Here is a 26,808-nt window from a genome sequence, read left to right as displayed (position 1 = left end):
TGCTCAAGGGATTATTTAGTAATAATGTTTTATTTGTCCCTTTTAGCAGTTGTTGATAATTTGGCATTGATTATTAATATTATTTTTTTAATATTCTTTCCAGCTAATGTTTCAGTGATCTTATAATTTCCTAAGTCAACGTCTCTGCTATTGGTTATAGGCATGGATATCATTAATTGGTGACAAATTGGATGCTACATTGACGAAGTCTGTGACTGGGGATGCACTAATGACTCCAGATACAGGTCGATAATGGTAATGTGTATTCTCCATGAATTGTGGCGCAGTAATTTGTATGGATGCTAGTTACTGAAGCCTATAGGCAAGGTACTTTTTCTTTTTTCCACTGCTCAAATAAGCAGGCCACTAGAATAGATAGCCCCCAAACATTGAGATGATATTGAGCAGACAATGCTGTGAACCTTCTTTTTTTTTTTTTTTTCCTTTTTTTGTCTTTTTTTTGCCGACTATTAATGTGCAATAAGAAAAAATAACAGAAAGGAAAATGTCATTGTCATGTAGCTCCTGATTTGAATAAGATGAATTTTAGGATGTTGTGGAGCTTTTTATATGGTCTGGATTGGTTTTTGACAAGCAGGGAAGTGATTACTGTCTGCCTTTTCAGTGGATTAAGTTTAATTACCTTATCTGAGTTATTTAACAAATCGTTTAAACAGCTATACTGAGTGCCCTTAGTCATTTTTGCTTACTAAGCTCAAAGTTTCTGTTAAAGTTTATTAATTGAGTAATTGACCATGATGGTAACTTTAGCTTCTTCCAGAAATGGAAATACCTCAACTTTATATTTTCTAATGTCAAATATGAGTCAGTAATCAAATAACCTTTTTTGGCAGATTCTGGTCCCGATGTCTCATAGGTGTCGCAGGGAACATCAGTATCCCGTCTCAGAAATACGTCAAAGGAGAAGTATATAGTTCATTCAATTTTCTTTGTATATTACCATTAACTGTGAGTTTCCGAATCTTGTGTACATGGGCTTCCACATTGGTTGATTTCTCAATTAGTTTAAAATAGATTAACAGAATACACAGCCGCTGATACATTTTCCAAGAAGTGCTAATTATCTATTTTCTGTTTATTCTCTAGATGTTTGCAATGATTCATTCAGTACTTAATGTTAAACTTGATTTTGCCCCCAGATATATTATCAGATAGAAATTACTCTGTAAAATTTGGGGAAGTGAGTTCTCCATGTCTAATATCTGTGTCAGAAAGCAGTTTTTTCTTCATGCACACTTGTAGTTGCAGTACAGAATTACAATTCACAAAGCACTGCTTTGAGCCATTGAATTCAGGACTGCAACTGACATTCAGTAGTTTGAACAAAATGCTCAAACAATGCACTGTTTGTAAAGTGGACTTAGTTCAGAAGATTACTACCAAGTATGTGATTATTCTTTGGATTCAAAAAGCTCTGCACTGTTTGTAAAGTGGACTTAGTTCAGAAGATTACTACCAAGTATGTGATTATTCTTTGGATTCAAAAAGCTCTGCACTGTATTACAAATTAATCCAGTAAATCTTCCAGAAGATTACATACATCAGCAGATGAGGAAGAAAAACAGAAAAAAAAAAAAAAAAAAAAAAAAAAAAAAAAAAAAAAAAATTAAATAAGAGAGGTACTTAATACCTCTCTAATATGCCTAGGTAAAAATTGTAACTAATCTATGGCTTCTCTACAAAACATGCACAAGAAATAGGTTCAATAAATAAGGGGGAAAAAAGAATTAGTGTGTCGCTTTTATGTTTTACAAATGTAGATGAACTGCAGGCATCTTGACCTTGGTCATTGAACAGACTTCTGCCATGGGAGCAACCCTGTATTCCGATCAGCCAGGTTAGACAGAACAAAGTCCCTTAACCTGGTATCCCAAACCTCACAGAACTTCTGGGGCCAATTGGGCGGTTCAATAGCTTCTGTCCCCAATCCAGGTGCCCTATCTCTTGAATTTTCATTCTGATTCTCTTGCCAGTCAACAACATAGGTTGAAACCCTTCTATAGAATTTTGCTTTAAAGTTGTCCCAGGCTTGGTACTTGTAGTGGTTTATCACAGCCCGATGAAAATTTAGCTTCTTGAACTCCTTTTTCAGCTTGAAATGATGAACTTGATTCAGAAGACTATCATCAACAGCATCAGGCCTAACAATTGACTTATGCCTCTCAAGGCCCTTAAGCCGGCAAGTATACCCTAACATCAGTCCCTCTGCCGGAGTTTTCTTTAGCCCTGAGGGTCCAAAATTATGACAATCTGTTCTGATTTCACCTACTGTTCGCTGTCGTGCTGAAACATGCTCCACTACTTTTTGAAGAGCGTTTGGTCCACGGTAAACAATGGTTGAGTTTTGCCTGGGTTTTGGAGGTGGGAAATTATAAAACTCATCCACATCAAAGAATGCAACCCATTGACACTGATCTCTGGCCCTCAACAAACAGTGTGAGAACCCTGCCTCCTGAGACTTAATCCATGGCCAAGTGTGCCTATTCACATCATAATTTTCAGCATTCAGCTCATCGATCACATCCTTTAAGCCGTCATCGCTATTATTATCATAAACAAACCACCTGTCAACCCCAAGCCAAGTATGGTACATTACCCACTCCCTAATAAATGCAGCTTGATTCCAAACCATAGTACAAGCACAGAGCTTATATTTAAGTTTAGACCTACCCTTTACATTATTCTTATTACTGCTGTGATGTAATTTTGCTATTGATGGTACTAGTTGTCGTTTCGTACCTGTCAAATGGGACCTTCCAGGCACTTTGGAAGTCACCTCGACTGTAACTCGAACTTCTTCCCCATCCCACGGTTTCACCTTCAATTCCGGAGGCAAGGGACACCTGATTGTCTCCTGTGCTGCAGTGGTAGCCTGTGTGGTAAGCGCATAATCCTCACCCTCCTTCCAAAATTGACATCTAAATGGAGTTGGTTCCGATTCTCTGTCTGACTTCAGCTGCAAACCCTTCACAAAAACAACAGCCATATCCTCCCCATCGAATACCGCCTCGTAAGCCACCATATCCCATAATTGAACACTCTTCTTATCCCCCCTCCCCATCTCCCACTCAATTTCTTTCCCATTCTTCCATTTCCCCTTCAACCCGACAGCCGCCGTGTAATTCGCAGGCGGAACCGGGCACCGAACCAACCACCTTCCATCCCCATAATCATCCACTGACAACATGGGATGATTGACAGTTTTCTTTCCAACACTAACACCCGATTTCCGGGGGTAAACACAGTCAATTTTCTCAGGAAGTTTCAGATGTAAGGATTTACTCTGACTAGCTGGTAAAATTACCAACACATGATCATTAAACAATACTCTGCTCTCAATGCTCAACCCCATGAACAAACCATCACCTTCACTACTGTTGTTACTATTACTAATAATCTTAATCTTACTAGTATCACTTTTACTCTCACTGCTACCAATCTCAACTTTTCTCTGGGTAGAAAGATCCTGCACTGAGTTACTACTGATTGAAGATGAAGAAATTATGGCTAGTTTCGGGACGATCGGCGCAGGCCGAAACGTCCCGGATCCAAAATTATAACCCCGAGTAATAAAAACAAGAAACAAGAAGCAACAAAAACACACCATTATATACCTTGTTGAGAAATTCTGTGTTAAAGATAATGGTGTTTTAAGTATCCGTTTTCTCTTCCTAACATCCATTTTTTTGGTTAGTTTAATTAGTGTAAAATTCTTTCAAAGAACACAGAATTTAAGAAGAGAGACAAAAGAAGAAGATCTGAAGATTAATGGTGAAAGAAAAAAAAAAAAAAAGTTTATGTGGATCTGGGTATATTGGACCGACAGTGGGTCGGGTGAGTTTCGTTGTGTTTTGTGTCGGAGAGAAGAGAGAGAAAATAAGAGAAAAACACGCGTTTAAGGCTGCGGGTTTAGCCGAGTTATAGGAGGCGAGTTCGAAACTGCTACTCAGTAAAAAGACTGAGTTTGTGCTCTGGGTTTTTTTGGTGGCGGAATAGGTACATGAACGGGAATCATCGGTGGTCCAACGTTATATGTTGGCTACTATTCTTTGAGAGTTTTGATTAGTGAGTAAAGTTGTTTGATTGGGAGAATTTTATTTGGTTAAGCTTTATGTTTAGCATGGGAAGAACATCGTGGCCTCGTGGTTTTGAGGATTTAAAACCCGATTTTTTTTATTTATATTAAAAAAAATATTTTAATAATTGCATTTATTACCAAGTCCTGATAATTTTAATGATATGGTAATGGATTAATTTTTAATTTTTTGGGGTTTACTAGTTGGTATTACAAAATTGATGGTGACTTGTAATATTCTTTTAAGGGGTAAGTTGAGAAATGATTAAAATTGATTTTTGGGTATGAACAAGTTCATGTGATGAGCAAGGTATTAGTTGTGTTGTTTCTTATGCTTATGTCATGTAGATATTATGGTGTGAGTCAAGGGTATTTTTATATAATTTAATGCCTTCTTGCATTTTTCGTGGAAAATTATTTTACAAGTTTTTTCGTTGGTGGTTTGGTAATTTGAAAGTTTCTTTATGGGTTTACTACTTATGCAAGGTTTTACAATTTCAACCTTTTTTTTTTTTTGATTTTTTGACAAGGATTCTCTTACTTTGTCATAAAATATTTTGATGCTAGTATGGTACATTAGTGGTGATCTTGTCAATATCTTCTATTCTTCCATCATGATTGATGAACCCAAAAGTTTTTGTCTATTTTGTTTCATCTTTACTAATATATGGAATATATGCTTTTAAGCGTTTATTGCATACCTAGGTGCACTACTCGGAATGACACATGGAAAATATGTGTTGCTGGAAAGAAAATCGATAATGTATTATTTGCTTGGTTAATGATAGAATATGATCAATTATATCTAGCAATGTTCTCTATGTCAATTTGTGATATGTTTGAGTTGCAACTAAACATTTTAATTTTTGTGGGGCAAAAAGTAAGAGAAGTATTCTAAATTAAGCCTAAGATTCCGATGAGCACAAAAAGTATGTGCTTATCAATTTGGATGTCTGGTGTAATTAGTAATCTAAGTAAGTCAAGGTATAACCTAGAATGAAATAAGCTTAGACTTAAGAAATAACCTAGATGGGTTACATCATTTGCATGCTATGTTGGTTTTAATTTTTATAGGCATAATGTACTATCCAATGGGATTGGTCATGATTTTGATTTCAGCAAGCACAACATGTGCACACTTTTTTTTTTTTTCTATTGTGCGGTGCCATACCGAAATCACAATAAACCTAATACGAGTATGATTTATGATTTGAAATTGATAATTTTTTAAAAGTCAGTTTTAATGTAAATTACTTTTTATAGATATTTTAATCAAAAAAAAAAAATCTTGCTTCTTCCTCAACGGGAAATTCAATTATTAATGAATGACGTCGAGAATTTATTGACTCTTTTAAGGTTGTTTTCCCCACCATATGCATAGTGTATCTGGATTGAAGCCAATTAAGCTACGGATTATAGATTTTAGGCCATTAAATTGAAAATTATCAAAACATTGACCTGATATAGATTTTTTTTTTTTTTTTTTTACATAAATTAGGCTACAATTTATTAAATAAAAAAAAAAATAAAAAAAAAAAGTAAGTTACATAACTTTTACTCCGTATATCTTTCCTTTGAAAAGTCTAAAATTAAGGCATTCTGCTTAAGGTGCTCAACTATGGAAGAATGATTGAAGTAGTAGAGAAAAAAACAATTTTCGAGTAACAAACGAAAGTTGTCATTTTCTCCTAAACTACTACTCGTACTCTGTAACAGTCTTACTACAAATTGTACTAGAGCTTCTGTCGTATTCAACCTATTGGCTTTATTTTATTATTACGAGTATTTATTTATTTTAAGAAAATAACCTACTGGCTATTATAGCCTTTTAAAAAGTCTAAAATTTACATATATAATTAAAAAAATAAAAGAAAAGGTGTCGTGCTTGTCACTAATCCGTTAAAACATCCTTATCAATTTACCAGGAATCCCCGCAAATTATACACTTTTATATTAGCAAATTTACACTCTACGTGCTATAGAATTAAAAAAAAAAAAAATACATATAAACTATATTTTGTAATACCATATCAATGTCAAAAATAATCCAGAGAATAATAATACAAATTGCAATAAACAATTAAACGACAATAATTACCGTAGCTTCTCGTCGTTTAGAGATGGGATATGAATCATATGATGCAATATTGGCAACCACTGCCTAATCTTGTCCGATTTAAAAACCAACGATAATTTTCAACCGTTGGATTAGATTAAAATTCAAAATTGACCTCCCCATGAGTTGGAACTTATAGGTGGAATAATAAAATTATTTGTGCCATGTGATTATATTATTAATATTAATATTATTAGGCCGCCTTAGTTTTGTAGGATTCTGATTAGCTAAAAGGAAAGAGGTGTTATTGTCACCTTTAAACATACAACAATGTTAAAAGTAGAAGCAACGTATATTAGTTGGTGTTACTATTAAAACATTCATGTAGGTAGTTGAGGTACTGCGTACTATATATGCTATTGCATTTGCATGCATGATTTTACAAGTTTGAAGATTGTTCTTTTTATCATTTATGATGACTAAGGAGTAAGGACTAAAGACATGTCACTCCCCACCTGGTCGGTCAAATTTATTAATTACTTTCTTTGTTTCATAATACATGATACGGTCAAATATTGTACACATATGTCACTGTATTTGTCTGACTTTATTTTTATATAATTTAATATTAATGATAATTATTTTAAAAATTATATTATGAAACTTTATATTAAAACATATCTAACATCATATTTTATGATAAGATATACTCGTATTTTTATTATGTAAGTAAAAAATTATGATCAAACCTTACATGAATAGTGAAAAAAAAAGTTCAAGGTCTCATGTATTGTGGGGCGATGGGAGTATAAAAAATAATTTTTACTAATCAAGCTGATTTATACCGTACTACAAAAACATGAGTTCTAGTTTAATACTTAAAATAAGTGTTTTAGAAAAAAATTAAAGTTTGTAGGAATTTCTTTTTGGCTAGCTAGTAGCTACTTATGACCAATTTTGGTCCAGTCAATAAAGTGCTAGTCGGTAAATACATTGGTTGATTGTTGTTTGCGAATTAGCGATTTGTTTTGCAATTGTTAATATTGATTTAATTTTGTTTTTGGTATGCAATCTAGAGTATATTTTTCAATTCTAATGGTTGATCTTATCAAAATTGTTTTTCTTAAGAGGCTCAAAATTGGTTTGTAATGATTAACATTTTTGTAATTAAATGAAATGAGGTGAAATGAACACACCTTTAACTTGTAAAAAAACAAAAAAAAAAAAAAAAAAAAAAAAAAAAAAATTAAAATGCAAAAAATATACATAGAACAAGAGTAAGGGCCGGGTCTGTTCTAATTGACTGAATTGAGCTGAAGTGAAGTAAAATGAACTGAACTTATTGGAGCTTAACTGAACTAAATTGAACTGAATATTTTATTAGAAAAGGAAATTAAGAATTGAACTAAAATGAACTTATTGGAGTTGAATTGAACTGAACTGAACTGAAAATAATCTGAATAGAACAGGCCCTAACACTCCATCCATTTCATAGGTTTCTTTCCTTTGGCTTATATTTTAATGTCAAGTTTCATTGACTTTTGGAATGTCCTTTTAATTTTTATGTTTTACTAAAAGAAATAAATAAATTGACATGGAGTTTTTTTTTTTTAATTCAAAGTAATTTTAAATACAAGTATGAGTTTCTTGATAATTGGGCATTATACATTGCACGTCTTCTAGCCACCAATATGATTGATTTTTTGATAGTGGGAATAATAATATAGTAAAAATCTAAAAGAGCAAAACTTAAGGAAAATAATTTGGGAATGTATTGTACTCCGTATTATAATACTACGTAGTATAGACCACTATACATATTTTGCAAAAAAATTTAAATTATAATGATGAGATCATTGGTCAATGAGTCAATGATATTCATGTTATAATAATTTTTTTTTTTTTTTTGAATAAATGTTATACGTAAATAAACTCATAAAGTGTACCTTTTTTTTTTTTTTTTTTTTTTTTAAATCTTAAAGTTTTTCATTTAGCAATTTTTGTCATCGTTTCACTACACCACATTGTAGAAGACTACCAACCTAACAATTTGAGTAAATATTACAAATGTCCAACAAGTATAGTAGGACATGTTAATACATGTAATACTTTGATAAAACTGGCATTGCATGAAAGAGGCATCACGATCCTTGAATAATGACATTGAATTATTAATAAATTCAATAATAATTGAGGCATAAGTCAACATTACCAAAACACATGAATGAAGGAAGTTTCCAACTACACGTGCTTTCATGGGTTTCATCTACCTTTCATACTCTTCTTTGTTGAAATTTGGACAAATTGCGTAAAAATTGAGAGTTATATTGATCAAGTTAACCAAAGTTTCATTTAATGATTGGAAAATGATATACACTGTTTGGGCCAAGTCTATTGTCCTAAGCCCATTGGCTTGGAATTACGAAAATACCCCTTCATGATCCAGCCCATCATTAATCATTACAAAGTACAGATTTACCCTTACTCTGTCCAACTAAGTACAACTTCTGCCACCTGAAAGTACAATTATAAATAGCTCTCCAATCATTAATGATGGTAACTTTTTCCTAATTCTCTCTCCTACTCTCTCTACTTTCTCTCTCTAAAGTACTCTCTCTCTCTCTAGAAAGTACATTCGTTGATTTAAGCATCGGAGGGGCTTTCCCGGGTCATCCCCCAGGGGTAGATAACCTTCTCTCTTTTGCAGGCCGAGCTCTCAGACATCCAGGCGGAGCCGAAGGGTATTTGGACATTCATTGGACTTAGTCCCTAGGACGTCTTGATATTATTACCCTAACCCCGAGGAGTGTTCTGTTTCCAAAAACATACACATTTTAAGGGCTTGTTTCATTCAATTATATCGTATAAACTTTTCTAAATATGTGTATATTCTATGAACTTATTTTGGCTGAACCAAATAATAGTATTATGTATTAAAATTTAGGGTGATGCTATATAGGGGAGAGCAAATCGGGTACCCAGTCAAAATTTTAGGATCCGGACCCGGAATTGGTTGGGACCGGGTCCTAAAATTGGAACCGAAATTGAAACCGGTACAATCGGGTCCTAAAATTTAGGATTTGGAATTGGTTACACTGGGTACCGGTTCCGGTTTCGGGTACCCACTTATATACATGAGTGTTAAAATATAATACAAGTCATAATATTTTTTTGGTTTATTTTCACTTTTAGCGTTTAATACTTATATTTTTATGTGCATTAAGCTATTTTATTTATGTTCAATATTTAAATTTTTTTTTATTTTACTAATTAGCTACATTCAACATATTTTTGTTTTTCAAAATATATTTAGTTCGATATATGATGGGTAACCGGGTACCCAGCCAGTTCCGGTTCCAAAAAATTGAGAATTGAAATTGGAACCAGTTGCAACCGGGTCCTTAAATTATTACCCGAAATTGGAACCACCAGTTCCAATTCCAATTTCGGACCCGCCGATTCCTAACTGGTTCCAGTTCCAATTCCGGGTACCTGGAATTTTTGCTCACCCCTAATGCTATATGCAGCCGTCAGGACTGCATATAAACATTTAATATACTTCTTTGGAAAATTTGACATTTGCTATCAGCAAAAGCACCTTGCTTCACATTTACTACTGGTTTAATTTTTTATTTTATCTTACTACCACCCAAATACCAAAGTTATAGATATTGCTACCACTTAACGGAATCCGTTAGGATTCTGTTAAGTGGGACCCATTATTTCATTAAATAATATTTAAATTTATTTTTAAAAAAAAAAAAAGAAAATTTTTTTTTTAAAAAAAAAAAAAATCACAACCACCCTCCTCCCCGTCAACCACCATCCTCCCTCCCTGTGCCGGCTTTCGTCGTCCATGCCAATGCCCAAACGCTCCCCCGACGCCGGCGAACCCATCTCCACCATTTCCCAAACTCCACGTTGCCCGAAACCACCCTGAACGGGTGAAAACGAAAACCTAAAACCCATATATGGTGGTTTTGGGGGATGAATTTAGGGTATTGGTGGCGGTTTTTGGGTGGGAGAAGGGGAGGAGGGTCGATTCAAGTTGGGAGAAGGGGAAATAGGCCGTTTTCAGTTGGGGGAAAGGGGCCGTTTTCGATTCAGGTTAGGGTATTGGTGGTGGAGGAATTGGTGGCGAGTTTATTGCGGCTGTTCGCAGCCATGGTGGTGGAAGGATGGGTGCGTTGTTGGTGGTTGTGTGAAGGTGAGGAGGTGTTGGTGGCGTTTGGGAAGGAGGTGGGCTGCTGGTGGAGTTCGCGGCTACCAACCGAACTACACTTGCTACTGCTGTTATTGTTTTGTCGAATTGTCGCTGTTGATGGGGAAAGGGAGGGGTGGGGTCGCTGGCGCTGAAGGCGTTTGGGCGTCGACGTTGATGGGGAAATGGAGGTTGGATGGTGGCAATGAGGGTGGTTCAAGATGGAGCGGTGGCAGTGAGGTAGTTGGACGGTGGTTGGGCTCCACTAACGGAAATAGTAACGGTATAAGGCAAAAGGTAGTGATATCTAAAACTTTGGGATTTGGGTGGTAGTAAGATAAAATAAAAAATTAAACCGATAGTAAATGTGAAGCAAGGTGTTTTTGCTGGTTGCAAATGTCAAATTTTCCTACTTCTTTTTTAAGCATTAAGTTGAGAATTTATCAACAATTCACGAATAAATCGGTGTAATAAATATTTATTTTGTTTATTCTTTCCATTTTTAGCTTCTTATTATATGCAACCCTTAGGGATGCAAATATCTTTTTCCATTTATTAGAAATAATTTAAGCTTATTTTTTACTATAGTGAAAATTGATTGACATTATTTGATATTTTATGAATTTTTTTAACATAATTATCTTGTCCGAAATAAGAATATATATATATATATATATATATATATATATATATATAAGAAGGGGCTTAAAATGAGAAGAATGAGAAGGAATCTCATACGTTCAATATTACATGTCTGTATACATAATGAATTATAATAAAATATAGTGTAGAAAATGTTACTCAATACCAAACCAAATAAAATATATATCAATAATTTATGCTAATTTAATTTATGTGTGATTTTGTTGTACACTACTAAATTAAACCAAATTAAATTATGTATTAAATGTTTACCTAAGAGCCATGCCCCTATTAATTATGTGATGTATTTAATTTGATTATCAACGATGAAGTTGTGATTGTGGGGATTTGATGCACGTAGCAATGTATTGTGATTTGTGGGACTTGACTAGTTAGTTACAAATATACTTTTTCAACACCAACCTTGAGAATGAAGTTGAGGGTCACCAAGCGTAGCTCAATTTAGAAAACAAATGTTCAATAGGATTAATTATTCATTCTAACGGGATCTCTCGAATACAACGACTAGATAACTAACCAACATTAATTAAAACAAAAATTTCATTCTTAAATAATTTGCCAACTTTGTATTCAATTTGACTTTATTGAGCATAGCATCGATTGACCATCGTATGCTTGGGTGTATGTGTATATATATGGTGCACAGAGTTGCTCACTACTGCTCATATTTCTTGTCTGTCAATATACAAGAACCATTTTGATCATATATATATATATATTAAAATGACATTAGCTAATTGAGTTCTACTTCAAAGTCTAGCCAATAAATAGTAGGAGTCATTTTATAGTTAGGTAGAGTTGTTAATATCTAGCTTAGCATAATTAAATACAACACATGCAATGGGGCACAAAAAAAAAATTTAGAAGCTAAAAAATTAATCCTACACGACACGAAAAAGAATAACGTGATTTCATTTTTTGTTTTTTTTTTAGCAACCATTCATCTCAAATACTCAACCAATTAATTATGGGTCTATGGAGTAATTGTCAACTCAATCTTATGGTATGTCTAGTTCACATGCTCCATCCCAATTCCCATTTTCAATGCTACAATTTTATTTTCTATATTTTAGGGGAATTACTTAAACCTTTCAACAAATACGAAGTATATAATTATAAAAAATTAGTAACCAAAAAAAAAAAAAAAAAGAAAGAAAAAAAAGCATTGCTTTGTATTATGTACTTTTATTTATATAATCTGTATTAAAAATAAAATAAAATTAAAAAAGTTCAAAAGAACCAATTTTTTTTTTTTTTTTTTTTTTTTTTTTTTTTTTTACAGAAGTTCAAAAGAATCTTTGTTGAATCGACGTTCTAAAATAGACATGTGCATCGTCTTGGCCATCTGACAAGCCTCAAAAATTGGAGTTTAACTATTTTATCTATAAATTGGTGGATAATTAGATATAGCCCTGTGGTGTGGGAGAGATCAACGGAAAATTGTAGCTATGGTCGTAACTTTGATTTGCGGTACGCCGGTACATGATTTTCAAGATGGATTTTTTTTTTCCCAATTATCCGTAACTAGAGTTGTATCCGTGCGAGAAACTACATAAGAATATAGCATATGAAATGTTGTAAGAAGTTTTATAAGTTTATTTTTCTTATCTTTAACTGGAGAAAGTTTTTTTTTTTTTTTTTTTTTTTTTTTTTTTTTTTTTTTTTTTTTTTTTGAGAAATCAATTTTGATATAGGATTAGATTTTTTTTCCCCTGAAGAACTATTACTCCGTAAATGATTTTAGAGAGACAACAATGTCGAAAGTTAGTTTGTGTGAGAAAATACTGATTTAAGTAAAAAAAAAAGTGCCCAAAATATGGGGATTGAAAATTTTGGATTTTATGGTGGAAAGTCATAAAAATGACTACTAAATTAATATATTAGATAACTAATATCAATATTGGGCTATTTGTTTTAAAAATAATTATATTTGATAATAATAAATTCAATTCAGTAAATATAATTTATGTTATATATATACAAATAGATCTAGTTCAGCAAAAATTATTGCAACTAGTGAAATTAAAATAGTTTTTATTTAGTAAAATTAAGAAACTTCAAAGAACAAATATATATAATTGAGAATAAGTAAAAATATTTTCAAAATTTAATAAAAATAATTAAAGTTCAAGAATAAAAATTTCAATTATAGTAAAAATATTCTAGTAAAAAATTAAGATGAAAAGAACAAGACATTACTGTAAAAAATTATTCTACAAATACATTAAAATGAAAACAATTTCATTCTTAGCTAATTTTATTTATTTATTTAAAAAAAAGGATCGGAAGAAGTTTGTAAATTTTCATTTAGAGTTTAGCATTCTCATATGAAGTATTTTCTCCTATTTCATAAGATTTTTCATTTAATTTGGTGGTAAAAAAATATTTATTCTATTACTTAACCTGTGCTCATGGACATATTAGACAATAAAATACTCCTACCTATTAAACTAAGGCCTCGTTCACTTCACCTTTTTTTTTGTTGAACTAAAATTATTTTTACTGAAATGAAATTAATTTTAATAAACTGAAATTAAATTTACTAAATTGAAATTATTTTACTGAAATAAAATTATTTATACTGATTCTCTATTATATTTCTTCTGTAGAGTTACTGATTTTTATTGAACTGAAATTATTTTTACTAAAAATTACTATTTGAAGTTGAAGTGAAAAGATCCTAAATAATTAAGTAAGTATATCTATTAATTTATACCTAACATTTTGAAATTTTTTTTTTTTTGGGTGCAAATGAAATACAATTATTTAATACACATGTTGTCTCCTTTGTCTTTATTTACTCCGTATTTCTTTGCTCATTTCCTTATTGACCTTGTCACCATAAAATTTAATCTTTATTCAAATTTAAATAAAAATAATAATTTCAATTATTAAATCAATTAAATGAAGACAGTGGATGGAAGAAAACTCTCATTTACAATTAAGACAAAAAACAAAATTAAAGAATATCACCCAAAAAATTGATTTGTCATTTGATCGCAAATTAAGTTTTGAGAAGAAAATAAGTTACACGTTTTAAACTAATCCACACTCTTTAGTCTTTACCCATGTTTAAGTCTTTAACAACTTCTTGCAAAAAAAAAAAAAAAAAAAAAAAAAAAAATCTTTAACAACTTCAAACTAAAGCCAATTTACAACGTTTAAAGAGATTCTAATTGACTAAGCTGATTTCATGTGCTAAAATAAGTATGTTTATGCATCTAATTATTTAGTTATTTTTGTATACATTACAAAGATTTCCTATTGGTAAACTAGTCCCTCTCATACCTAATTTTTTGGCCAATTTCTTACAATGTAGGCCTGAAATATTAAAGATATGATAAGTGGTCATCTTAAGCTATACATTACATCGAATTAAATTACATTATCACAAAATAATTATTGATGCGTAAAACGGTACGAAACAAACTTGCTTCAATTGCTAGCATAATTGCATTTTGCATGTATATTACAACGCAAAATATCACATGAATTTTATTTTTCTTTAAAAGCGTAACAACACCGTAAAAAATACCTAATATCTTTGTATGGATTAGAATATGAGATTATTATTATATCAATGAAATTACCTTTTATTTTGGCTCTAATTGAGCAGACATACGTGGGATTTGCTTGGAATTATTCTTAACTTAATAATAACATGGAATATTGGAATGTATTACTGTCCACTAAACCTGCTAACATTGACCAAGCAAAATAATACTGCTAATAAGTAGGGGAAATTTTACACATTGCAGCCATTTAAAGTTCGTATTTTGCAAATTGCAGCCATTTAAAAAAATTACAAATTGCAGCCCAAAAGTTCGTATAAATTGTAAATTGCAGCCCGATTCAACTTTTTCATCGGTTTACATGTTGAAAAATCTTCGGTTAAGGTTTAGGGATCATTTTAATCCTTAGGGTTCCGAATTGAGCTCGGAATTAGCAAAAAAATAATGCAAGTGCCTCGTTTTGCGTAACAAAAATGTATCGATTCGTGGAAAACTGTAAAAATGAGACACTTACATTATTTTTGTGCTAATTTCGAGCTCAATTCGGTTCCCTAAGAACTAAAATGACCCCTAAAACCTTAACCGAAGATTTTTCGACATGTAAACCGATGAAAAAATTGAATTGGGCTGCAATTTACAATTTATACGAACTTTTGGGTTGCAATTTGCAATTTTTTTTTTTAAATGACTGTAATTTGCAAAATACGAACTTTAAATGGCTGCAATTTGCAAATTTTCCATAAGTAGGTTAATTATTGACAAATTCTTATATTATCCGTGGCACTTTCTTTGTTTTTACATTTGCACTATTGCGACTGTCTGATGACTATTATAATTCCTTCGTATACTAATTAGTTTGATCATTTTTGGTGAATTATACACACAAAAAAAAATAAAAAAATAATAAAAAAATAAATAAAATTAAATTAAGAATGTATAATTTTGTCAAATGCGTTTCAATATACGAAAATTCTACAACAAACATAAGTACTATCTTATTTATGTACTCCGTAATTCCATATTATTCTTTATAGTTATATATTGACAGACATAAAAATAGCATATGTGCTCCATACAAACTTTTATTCCTTTTTTTTTTTTTTTTTTTTTTAAAGAAAACTTTTATTCCTAAGTACTTGCTAATCTTACCAAAAAATTAAATATATAATTAGGGGTGAGCGTAGCAGGGTACCCTGTAAAAATATCGGAACCCGGAACCGGAATCTGTTGCAACAGGTTCCTAAAAATAGGAACCGGAACCGGAACCTGTTGCAACAGGTTCCTAAGAATTGGGAACCGGAACCGGAACCTGCAGGTTCCGGTTCCTAAACAGGGTACCCTGTTTTTCAAAGTAAGCTTAATAGTTACTTGATAATTGTGACAATTCTATATTTTTAAAAATGGATGTTCACAATAAAAGCTTACAACTTTAGTAAACTGTTTCAAATATAACAAACCAACACTAATTGTCTAGAATATTCAATACCATATAGGTTTTGGTTTCATGTATCTTATAGGGAACATGTACTAACAGGGTACCCTACAGGTTCTAGGTCCAAAATTTTACTACCCGGAACCGGAACCTGTTGCAACAGGTTCCTAATTTTATTACCCGGAACCGGAACCTGTTCAACAGGTTCCGGGTTTGGAACCTGCGGTTCCGAACAGGTTCCGGTTCCACATCAGGTACCCTGAATTTTTGCTCACCCCTATATATAATGTATTCCATCAAAGATATCCAAATTTTGAACAAAATTTTTATGTACCGACAAAAATGTCAAATACTTCTATGTATTTGGATATTTTTTTTCTTTTTTGGGTGAATTGTGAATAGATAAACTACTCCCTTTGTTCTTACTGAGTTTTTTTTTTTTTTTTTTTTTTTTTTTTTTTTTTTTTTTTTTTTTTTTTTTGCCCCATTGTAAATAAATGGGTTAAACTTTAAAAACTTTGATTATAAATTCTTTTAATCAATAAAGAGATAATATAGTCATGCGGGATCTTAGTTTCGTCCCATTTCATATTTTAATAATTTCTAGTATTTATAATTTTTACACATATAGTTGTATACGTTTTAAATCGCATTTTGGAGACCGTAAAATATCAAATGAAATTAAAATAATAATAATAATAATAATAATAATAATAATAATAATAATAATAATAATAATAAGGACGAATGGAGTACCTTTTAACCCTACATCTCCCCCAAAAAAAAACTAATGTGATAACAGAGACAAAAGTCTAGAAATATATGGAGTATAAGGGCCTGTTCACATTTACTGAACTGAACTAATTGGAGCTGAACTGAACTGAATAGAGCTGAAATGAATATTTTATGAGAGAAGGAAATTAAGAGCTGATTTAAACTGAAATGAAGTGAAGTAAAATTAAGCTGAAGTGAACGGGCCCTAATTTTTCCCATTTCTCACACTTGTATTGTTCTAGAAACCTTATTTTCTAACTAGAATAATACGATTCCGTACAAACTTCCTGATATACTTATACATGATTTCACTATTAAGAAGAAGAAAAAATATACTAAAAAGAAAAAGGAATAAATTTCCTAAAATAAAAATAAATTATTATGTTGTGATTACTAGAAGATTAGGACACGTTTGGAATTATTGGTATCTCTATCTATTGAATGGACAAAATGGAACCCACAATTTAGAGACTAACTTGTAAAGTAGCCTCCTTTGTTTATAATGTGGCGGCCTTTTGTGACAACTTGATTAATAATTGTGCTCTATCTGTCATTTTTATGCAATTACGTCCTTTCTAGTTACATTAATATTCGAGGGGTCGATCATTTTTATTAATTTTTATCGTTTTGTCATAAACGTTCTTGAATGTTCGTCTAATATTTGCTACTATTATTTCAATATTGTGAAGCAAATGAAATTGTTATTGACAAAGGAGGAATAGTACCAATCGGACATTGTTGTCGATTTTAATGTGATGGTCACGAAGATAAAGACATTGTTGTCGATTTTAATGGTTACTTTCGACGTAAATACTTCCTTCATTTTTTATTAATAGAAGATGAGTTAAACTATAAAAATACATATGTTTAATAATTGTTCTTCGTAATTGATTTGTGTTCTTTTGTCCTTTCCTCCCTCCCTCTTTTGTTTCAAACCTTAGCCTCTCTTTATTTAGTGAATTTTAATAATTTGGTTTTCATTATTGATTGTGATCTATTGAAAGCCACACATCTTTCATATTTTTGCAAGGTACTTCTTCCTTAAAAGAAAGAGTAATGTGTCCTCTCTTTGTAAGAGACTTGTTTAAAAGAATTTCTAGGATAACATATCTAATTAATTAACCTAAAATTCATTTGTTGGTAACATGATCACAACAACCATCAAATTTTCTAATACAATCAAAAGAATCAAATGATAAATATCATCATTGTGGCTCTAAAATGTCATTAATCTGTCGCTTTGAATAGTCGTACATATCAGCTATATGTGCGTAAGATGTGTCACATAAAATGATCCAATTTGTTATCTAATGACTTTCATCAACGAATTAAATTTTGTTTAAAAAAAACTAAGGCAAAAAGAAATAGTCTTCGTTTTCATCAAACTTATAATTGTTTCCTTGTTGGAGAACCAATTACTCAATTGAATAACATGTCCCACTACATGCACACCAAAACCAAATAAAAACTATAGAAGTCAATACCAAATCACATAGTACATCGTTGTATAAAAAAATTACTCATCAATAAATAATTTGCCAACTATTTAAAATATAAAAAAGAATATTTTATTAGCTTTAGTAGTACTCAAATTGAAGAATTTCGTATATGCTATGTAGTTCATGTTATTTGCTGTCACACATGTGATTGATTGCTAATGATGAGCTCCAAACATCGATGCTCCAATATAAATTGAAGCGTATATTATACGGAATTATGTAGTATAAAAATACGACTATTATTTATTTTTTAACTTCAATTTAATAGTTAAAAATAAAAAATAAAAACAGTTGCCGACAAATAATACCTTTTCTTCGAGGGTCGTCTGAGACTCTCAGGTAAATGAGGAGTTGCTTGAAAGGCAAGGGAAGAATGGCTATGTTGTTTTGCTAATGTTTCTTAATTTTCTTCCAAAGTTTTTATGTTTGTTGGAGCTACCATTTATAATGAATAAAGAGATAAAGTGATCAAATAAAAGGTATAAACAACTTTTTTTTTTTTTTTTTTTTTTTTTTTTTTTATTTTTTTTTTTATAACATGAAGTATAATGATCTAACAAAATTATTACTACTAGTAGATTGATGGCTAACACATACACAATATTAGAACTCACCTTTTGACTTTGAGGTCACGAGTTTGAGCCTCATCAATTACAAAATCCTTGGGAGTAGGGGGCCGGGATTCCCTTACCTCCCCCCTCTACTCTCAAGTGATGACGTGCAGAGCTTGGCTGGCTTAACCTATATGAAGTGTCAATTCAGTAGGATCCTTCTTCTTACCTTAAACAAACAAACAAACACAATATTATGACATGGTCAAAACATTGAAAGTTAGAAACACGTGTTTCTTTTCCTCTTCACCTTCAATTCTTCGCTGGCATCTTCTTCTTCTTTCTTTAATAGTCCTTACTCGTGAATTGTGATAGGGTAACTCAACTCATTAAGGCCCTTTACAACTGACTTTTTTCTACTTATTTTAAGAAAAAATAATTTTGATAAGAGTTACAAAAATCTTATTAGACAAATTCAAGAAAAATAAGTTCATTTTTTTAAAATATATATATAAGTTTGAATATTATGATCTAATAAGAGTTGATTAATACTCCGTAAAAATAATAGCCAAATTCAATTTATAACTAAAATAAGGTTTTATAAGTTCTCTCATTCTCTCTCTTATGATGAGTAGTACAAATTGCATCTACATCATCTTAATAATTTTAGTAGGTTAGAAGTTAATATTAATTTATCTTTGTTTTTAGTTAAGCTTCAACATTGTATTCATCACATTTTTTAAAATCATCCTTCTGTATATTTAAAGAATGATGGCATAATTGTAATTGTACCTTTGTCATTTTCACACTTGTAATTACTAATTAGGATAATATTGTACCTTTGTCATTTTCACAACTGTTAACGTACAATTCTTACCATTAATAACATGTAAGATATTTTTAAACTGTATGTGAAAAAGTATTCAACAAAAACCCACATGACTAGGTTTTTAGTAGTACGTGTTGCAATTGTTAGGCAAATAACCAATTATTTACTCCGTAATACGAAGTAGAAATTTAGCTTCTTGAGAGTAGGGGTTAGTTCAAGTGTTCGAGCTTCCCTCCTGATTATAGGAGATTTTGGGATCAATTCTCATCCTAGCCCTTATGGCTATCAAAACACCAAAACAAAAAATTAGCTTGTTGAGACGGGAGTTGCTAACTAAATGGAGTAGGCCCTCTAAGGTAAATTGGCCCCATTGAAGATGGCCTAACTGGCAGCCCTGACTTAATGGTGGTACATGAGGTTCAATCTATTGGATAACATTGGCCCAGTTGGAGATGGGCCAAACTGAGGATGATACCATATGTTGTTGCATTCTCCTACGTTGTTTAAAGTCCTTCGGATTTTGAAGGCTGAATAAAATCAGTTTTGTGGTAAAACTGATGTGCATTCAGTGAAAACTTACATGATGGCATATCTTAAAAGGATGATTACATTGCTTTTGTGCTGAATCGTAGAGTGTTACGCGTCAAATGTTAAAACATTGTATGCGACGATTGTTAAAACTGTGTGCTAAATCGGAGAGTGTTGTATGCGCCAAAGACGGGAAAGAAAGGAGAGGATTCAGGGCAGATGGGAGGGAGAAGATGGGGTATCACTATCTCATTGTGCTTACTATTTTTGATGTAATAACAGAAGATGAATAATTGGGTTTTTTTTAAAAAAAAAAAAAAAACAAAATATTGAATAATTAGTGAAATGCCTTTAACGGCTCTAAATGTGTTAAAGGCAATGAAAGTATCGGCCCACTAAGCCCAGTATCTTTTACAGCACAAAAGGCCAGCCCAGAAAGTAGATTTCTATGATCCATTTTTTTCAAAAGTAAAGGGCTGCTTTTAACACCTCATCTGGGCCATCTCATCATCATAATTATTTATGGCTAGACTCTAGTCTAGGCATCTTACCCTACACCCCTTTTCTCAAATACTCACTTTCACTACATAAACGCATTGTCCCCCTCCCCACCATATATATACAAAAAAAAAAAAAAAAAAAAAAACAAACCATCATTCTCATTTCACTTTCTCTCTCCTTACCCATTTTTCTGCATTTTCTCTCTCTACACCCATTTTTCGCATTTTTAAATCCGAATATTTCTACGAATTTGTGACAAATTATCAAAAAAATTGTTCAATGACTACCAAATCAAGGTCGAAATTCAAAGGAGCAAGTGATTTTGTTCATATTTAGTTCGAAAAAGAGTATAAACCCTAGTTTTAATAAATTTTTGTTGCAATTGTGTTACAGGAATAACATCAAAGTGTAAAACATGGAAAAAAGAGTATTAACTATTGCTTTTTAATAATTTTTACTAATTTTCATTTAAATATTAGTAAGCTGAACAAATACATTTTGATTTTTGGGTATGAAGTCCTTTTTTTTTTTTTTGCAGTATAAAGGAAACAGTTTCAGAGAAGAACATCAAAGAATCTAGAGAAAAGTAAGCACTAATTAAATTAGTTCGTAGTGGTTTTTTTTTTTTTTTGTTTTTTTTTTAATGAATGTTCATTTTCATTTTGATAAATGTTCATTTATATATTAGTATACAGTCATTCACATGTTAATAAATGATTAATATAATTGTTCATTTACATATTACTATGTAGTCATTGTATTAATATTCATTCTTTTTCATAGTGTGGAGTGGAAAATTATTTTGATGAGTGTTCATTTGTATTTTGACAGATGTATGTTCAATCACATAAAAGTATATGATTTTTCACATATATTAGTATACGATTATTAGAATATTGATAAATATTTATATTTTGGTCATCCTCTTCAAATATTTCATGCTCGGTTCAATTTTGAGTTTCAATATATGTCTTTTTTCATATGGATGTATGGTAAATCACATATTGATAGCTTCAAGAGTTATTCACGTATATATTTCATGTTCATTGATTGATATCTTTCATAGGCATTTTTAAACCAATGCATGTTCATTTATATATTAATAGATGTTCATTTTCATATTGAATTATGCAAAAATGTTCATTATTTATTAATAGTTGTTCATTTCCATATTAATGGATGATCATTTATACACTAATATATGTTCATTTATATATTAATATATGTTCATTTCCGTATTGATCATTTCAACTGTTATACTATTCATATTCATATGAAAATTGGTTCATTTCAACACTTATTCTTGCTCAAATCTAACGAAAAATTCATTTATTTTTGTCTATTAGTTTAACAAAGAATCGTGGATATAGTGAGCTACACCACACAATAGCAATGAAAAAAAAGGAAGACGACAAAAATAAGGAAATCAAGAAGGCATGGATTCGCACTACACGGACCAATAACACGAGCTTGAATTTTTCGATTTTGGATCGAGAATTCATTGTGTATAATAATATGCATGTGTGGTATATTTATATATTCAATATTTTAATTTTTGGTGACATACAATTTCTATTTGACGACTTATATAATGTTCATATTAGGGAAACAACATATATATATATATATATATATATATATATATATATATATATATATATATATATATATATATATATATATATATATATATATATATATATATATATATATATATATATATATATATATATATATATATATATATATATATATATATATATATATATATATATATATATATATATATATATATATATATATATTCATATTTTTTGACGACTTATATAATGTTCATATTAGGGAAACAACATGTTCATAAATAAAAAACTAAATATTCATAAGAACTTGTATTTGTGGTTGAGCATTTACAATTGTTGACTTTGAACCATCATTCACTAACTATATTAGAATATACATGTTCATAATCACACCTGAACAATCAATAGAAAACTGTAAAAAAGCTAAACATTCAGTTCTTGTATCAAGTCTCTCATAGGACCTAATATTTCTACATTTATTATCTTTATAATCCTCATCAAAACAAATAAATCCTTTCATAGAAAATGAGTCATCCCTTCGCCTCTTACTCCTCCAAACTCTAATTCCAAAACCTTTCATAAAAGTACACTCATTATACATTTCATAAGCATCATCTTCAGAAGGAAATTGTTTCCCCCAAAAATCAAACTGATTTGCTTCTTGAAAAATAATAGCATCCTCTTTTCCACTGCAATAAATAAACATGTAACAGATGAACACATATAGTAGCATTTTTGGTCAATTACAATAATGCATTTGATCACTTACAGTTAAATTACTATATGTAAAAATATAAATGATCATCTATATAGTTACATAACTGAATATTATTTATGAAATTACAAAACTTTGATAATCATTAAAAGTCACATGTACAACTTATAATTCCATAAACACAAATATATATATAAATGAACATTTATAATTGCATAATTGAACATTATTACAATAAAACAGAATAACAAATGTTAAGATTTTTTTTTTTAGGGAACAAATATTAAAATACGTTCACTAGTTAAAATAGATATGAGCATCTTTAAAAGAATGAAAATCATTTAAATTCACATGTACAACATATGTATTCAAATACAACTAAAATAAACCTATAGTTTACTATAAAAAAACATACATTAAACATAAATGAACATTTACTATTATACAAGTGATCGTTTCACTCCCTACCCCCTACCCCACTCCCTACTTCCTACCCCACTCCCTACCCCACGTGGCCACGTCCCCACACTCTCCAAATAAACTGCCAGTAACTTCCACTACCCCACCCATATATATATATTAAAAAAAAAAAAAATTGAAAACAAATAATCATTTACTCCCTCAGTTTCTCTCTCCATTTTCTCACTCTTCATCTTCTTTCATTTTCTCTCTCATCATTTCTCTCCATTTTTGCTACAAAACTGCAAAAATTAGAGAATATAATCGTACAAAATGTCCGACATTAGAGATGAAATTGCACAATCGCAACAAAGTTCAACAAGTAGTAAGCAAAAATCTAAAGAGTAAGTTATTTGCATGTTAAAATTATAAATAATTGCAAAAAATTTCAACGAAACCCTAATTTTTTTTTTTTTTTTTTTTTTTTTTTTTTTTTTTTTTTTTTTTTTGCAATGATGTTTCAGGAAAACAATTGAAAATTCTGGAGTTCAAGAACAATCAAAGTAAGTATTACTGATTTTTTCGAAGTATAAGCATAATTTTATTTAAATTTTATCATATTTAAACAAGTTACTGTTTAAATTTGAATTTAAGCATAATTTTGCTCTATTTCTGAGACGATGATAAAAATTTAAACAAGTTACTGCTTAAATTTGAATGTAAGCATAATTTTGATTTTAATGATCAACCAAAAATTATATAAAATATACAGAAAAACGAAATGTGGAAAAAATATAATGCCTAGTACTGTGAAATATAATGAACAAATACAAAACACTATATGTTCAAATTGATTTGTGTGCATATATATGTATACATATGTTCAAATTTGTATAGCATGTGTATAGCATGTAATTTATGTTTGATATATACATTTACTGATATATTAATTATTACAAATATATTGTTCATTTTTAAATTTCATTTTGTACATTTATGAAATAAACAAAAAATGACAAGTGGAAAACATATACTTTCTACTTCTGTGTAGTAAAATGAACATTTACATTTATAAAATGAACAAATACAAAACTCTATATGTTCAAATTGATTTGTGTGCATATATGTGTGCATATATATGTATACATATGTTCAAATTTGTATAGCATGTGTATAACATGTAATTTATGTTTGTTTATATACATTTACTGATATATTATTATTACAAATATATTGTTCATTTCTAAATTTCATTTTGTACATTTATGAAATGAACAAAAAATGACAAGTGGAAAACATATACTTTCTACTTCTGTGTAATAAAATGAACATTACAAAACACTATATGTTCAAAATTTGTATTATGTTATATGTGTGCATATATGTTTATACATATGTTCATTGGTACAACTAAACTGATCATTTCTATGAAGTATTTTGTACATTTGTCTAATATGACAACATCATTTCAATTTTTATGATTTACAATATAAATTTACATTGTAGTGATGTACCATTTAAAGTGATACACTTGATGCAATTTAACAATGGAATGTTCAATCCTTATCCTATAATTCATGAGAGAAAAGAATGTTTTGAAATAGACAACAAATTGGATAGAAATGAAATTATAAAAAAGTGGGAACCCTATTTATTAGAAGACAACCTACATCCCAAGTAAGTTGATGTACTTACAAATATTCATATATGTAATATTTAATGTACAATCATTTATTTCAATACTTAATCACATAATTCAAATAATTTGTAAAATTTTAGTGAACCAAAAAAGTTAAAAGTGAAATTTATAATATCAAGATCAAGGCCAGAGACAAATCAATCAATGAGGTATAAATAATTCATAAAAATTCAATAATTTATTTTTATACTGTTACATAATCATACTTTTATATATTGACATTTAAAAATTTTCAGTGAACAACAGAAGGAAAGTTCAAAAATAGATGATGCATCAGCAAATCAAGGGTATATTACTCTAAATTAAATGTTTTACCTCAATGTATTTAATGTTAATTTCCTTCTTAGTTGAATTCAAAAACTTCTCAGAGAAAAATCAACTGAAGAGGAAGGAAAAAATGATCAACTACGACCAGAAAAGGATGGAACAGAATTAGTGAATACAGGGTATTTCATTCCAATAATGTTCATTTTCATATTAGTTAATAAACATTTTTAATCATTTGAAATTGATTAATTTTCAGAAAAGAGTCAGCTGAGAAAGCCACAACAGATGATGCATCAGCAAATCAAGGGTATATTAGTTTAAATTAAATATTCTACCCCAATGTATTTAATGTTCATTTACTTCTTAGTTGTAATACATAATCTAATGATTTGCATTCAAAAACTTCTCAGATAAAAATCAACTGAAGAGGAAGGAAAAAATGATCAACTACAACCAGAAAAGGATGCAGCAGAATTGTGAAAACAGGGTATTTGATTCAACTAATGTTCATTTTCATATTAGTTCATAAACATTTTAATCATTTTCAATTTTGTAATTTTCAGAAATGAATCAACTGAGAAAGCCCCAACAGAGGTTGAGGGTGCAGCAAAGGTTCAGCCTGCACCAGAAGTGGAGGTTGCAGCAGATAATGAGCCTCCAGCAGAGGATGAGCCTCCAGGAGAGGATGCACCTCCAACACAGAACCAACCTGCAATTGAAAACACACATTCATACATAATGAGAAAGTATGAACATATATAATTTATAAATTGTTTCTATTGCACTTTTACATTATTAATGATCATTAATTATCAACAAATGTTGCCAGGAAAAAAATGTTGGTGTCAACTCAGAGAATACTCAAAAAACTGACCAAAAACAGGAAAATTGCTGCTGTTGGCAAGGCAACTGCTGCTGTTGGCAAGGCCATTGCTGCTAAAAAAGCCCCTACTACAACTGCTAATGCTGCTGGAAAAGCCACTGCTGCTGAAATGGCCCCAGCTACAAGTGCTGAAAAATCCACTGATGCTGTTGATGCAGCAAAATCCCCTGTAATTTCTGCTGTTGAAGCAGAAAAAGCCCCTGCTGCAAGTTCTGCCATTGCACCAAAACAGGCCCCTGTTAAAAAATTAAGATAGGTAATGTACATATTTGTTAAATTAAATGTTCAATTCCTTTTATCAATAACACTTATATTGAAAATGTTCATTTACCATTCTGTAAATGATCTAAATTTATAGGTGTTGAAGAAATTGAGATTGAGGATGAAACAGAATTGGAATTAGAAAGAGAAAGACAAGAACAATTGAAAAATGATGAAGAATTGGCAAGAATATTGAGAGGTTTAAAACCTAATGAAGACACAACTTTGTCTCAAAAGAGTGAAGAAGCATCACAAAATTCGAAGCAACCAAGGAAGAAAATGGTTGCAAGGAAAAATCAGAAGAAAAAAGAACCAGAAGAAAATCAGAAGAAAAAAGAAGATGAACAATCACCAGCAATAAG

At 30.5% G+C, this 26,808-nt stretch overlaps 2 pseudogenes across 1 annotated transcript in view; one reads left to right on the top strand and one right to left on the bottom strand.

Moving 5' to 3' along the window:
* The window catches only part of LOC145564087 (protein COFACTOR ASSEMBLY OF COMPLEX C SUBUNIT B CCB4, chloroplastic-like), a 34,385-nt pseudogene extending 33,286 nt beyond the window's left edge, over positions 1-1,099 (top strand). The window contains exons 8-9 of the transcript XR_014094739.1: positions 161-255; positions 855-1,099. The product of XR_014094739.1 is annotated as a protein COFACTOR ASSEMBLY OF COMPLEX C SUBUNIT B CCB4, chloroplastic-like (transcript). The remainder of the gene's footprint in view (positions 1-160; positions 256-854) is intronic.
* A 498-nt stretch (positions 1,100-1,597) lies between these two features.
* Positions 1,598-4,005, bottom strand: LOC145564086 (glycosyltransferase family 92 protein At1g27200 pseudogene; annotated as a pseudogene).
* Between the last annotated feature and the right edge of the window lie 22,803 nt (positions 4,006-26,808).

Source organism: Chenopodium album, chromosome 10, assembly GCF_948465745.1.
Source record: "Chenopodium album chromosome 10, dcCheAlbu1.1, whole genome shotgun sequence".
NCBI lineage: Eukaryota > Viridiplantae > Streptophyta > Magnoliopsida > Caryophyllales > Amaranthaceae > Chenopodium > Chenopodium album.
This window is presented reverse-complemented; position numbering and strand designations above follow the sequence as displayed.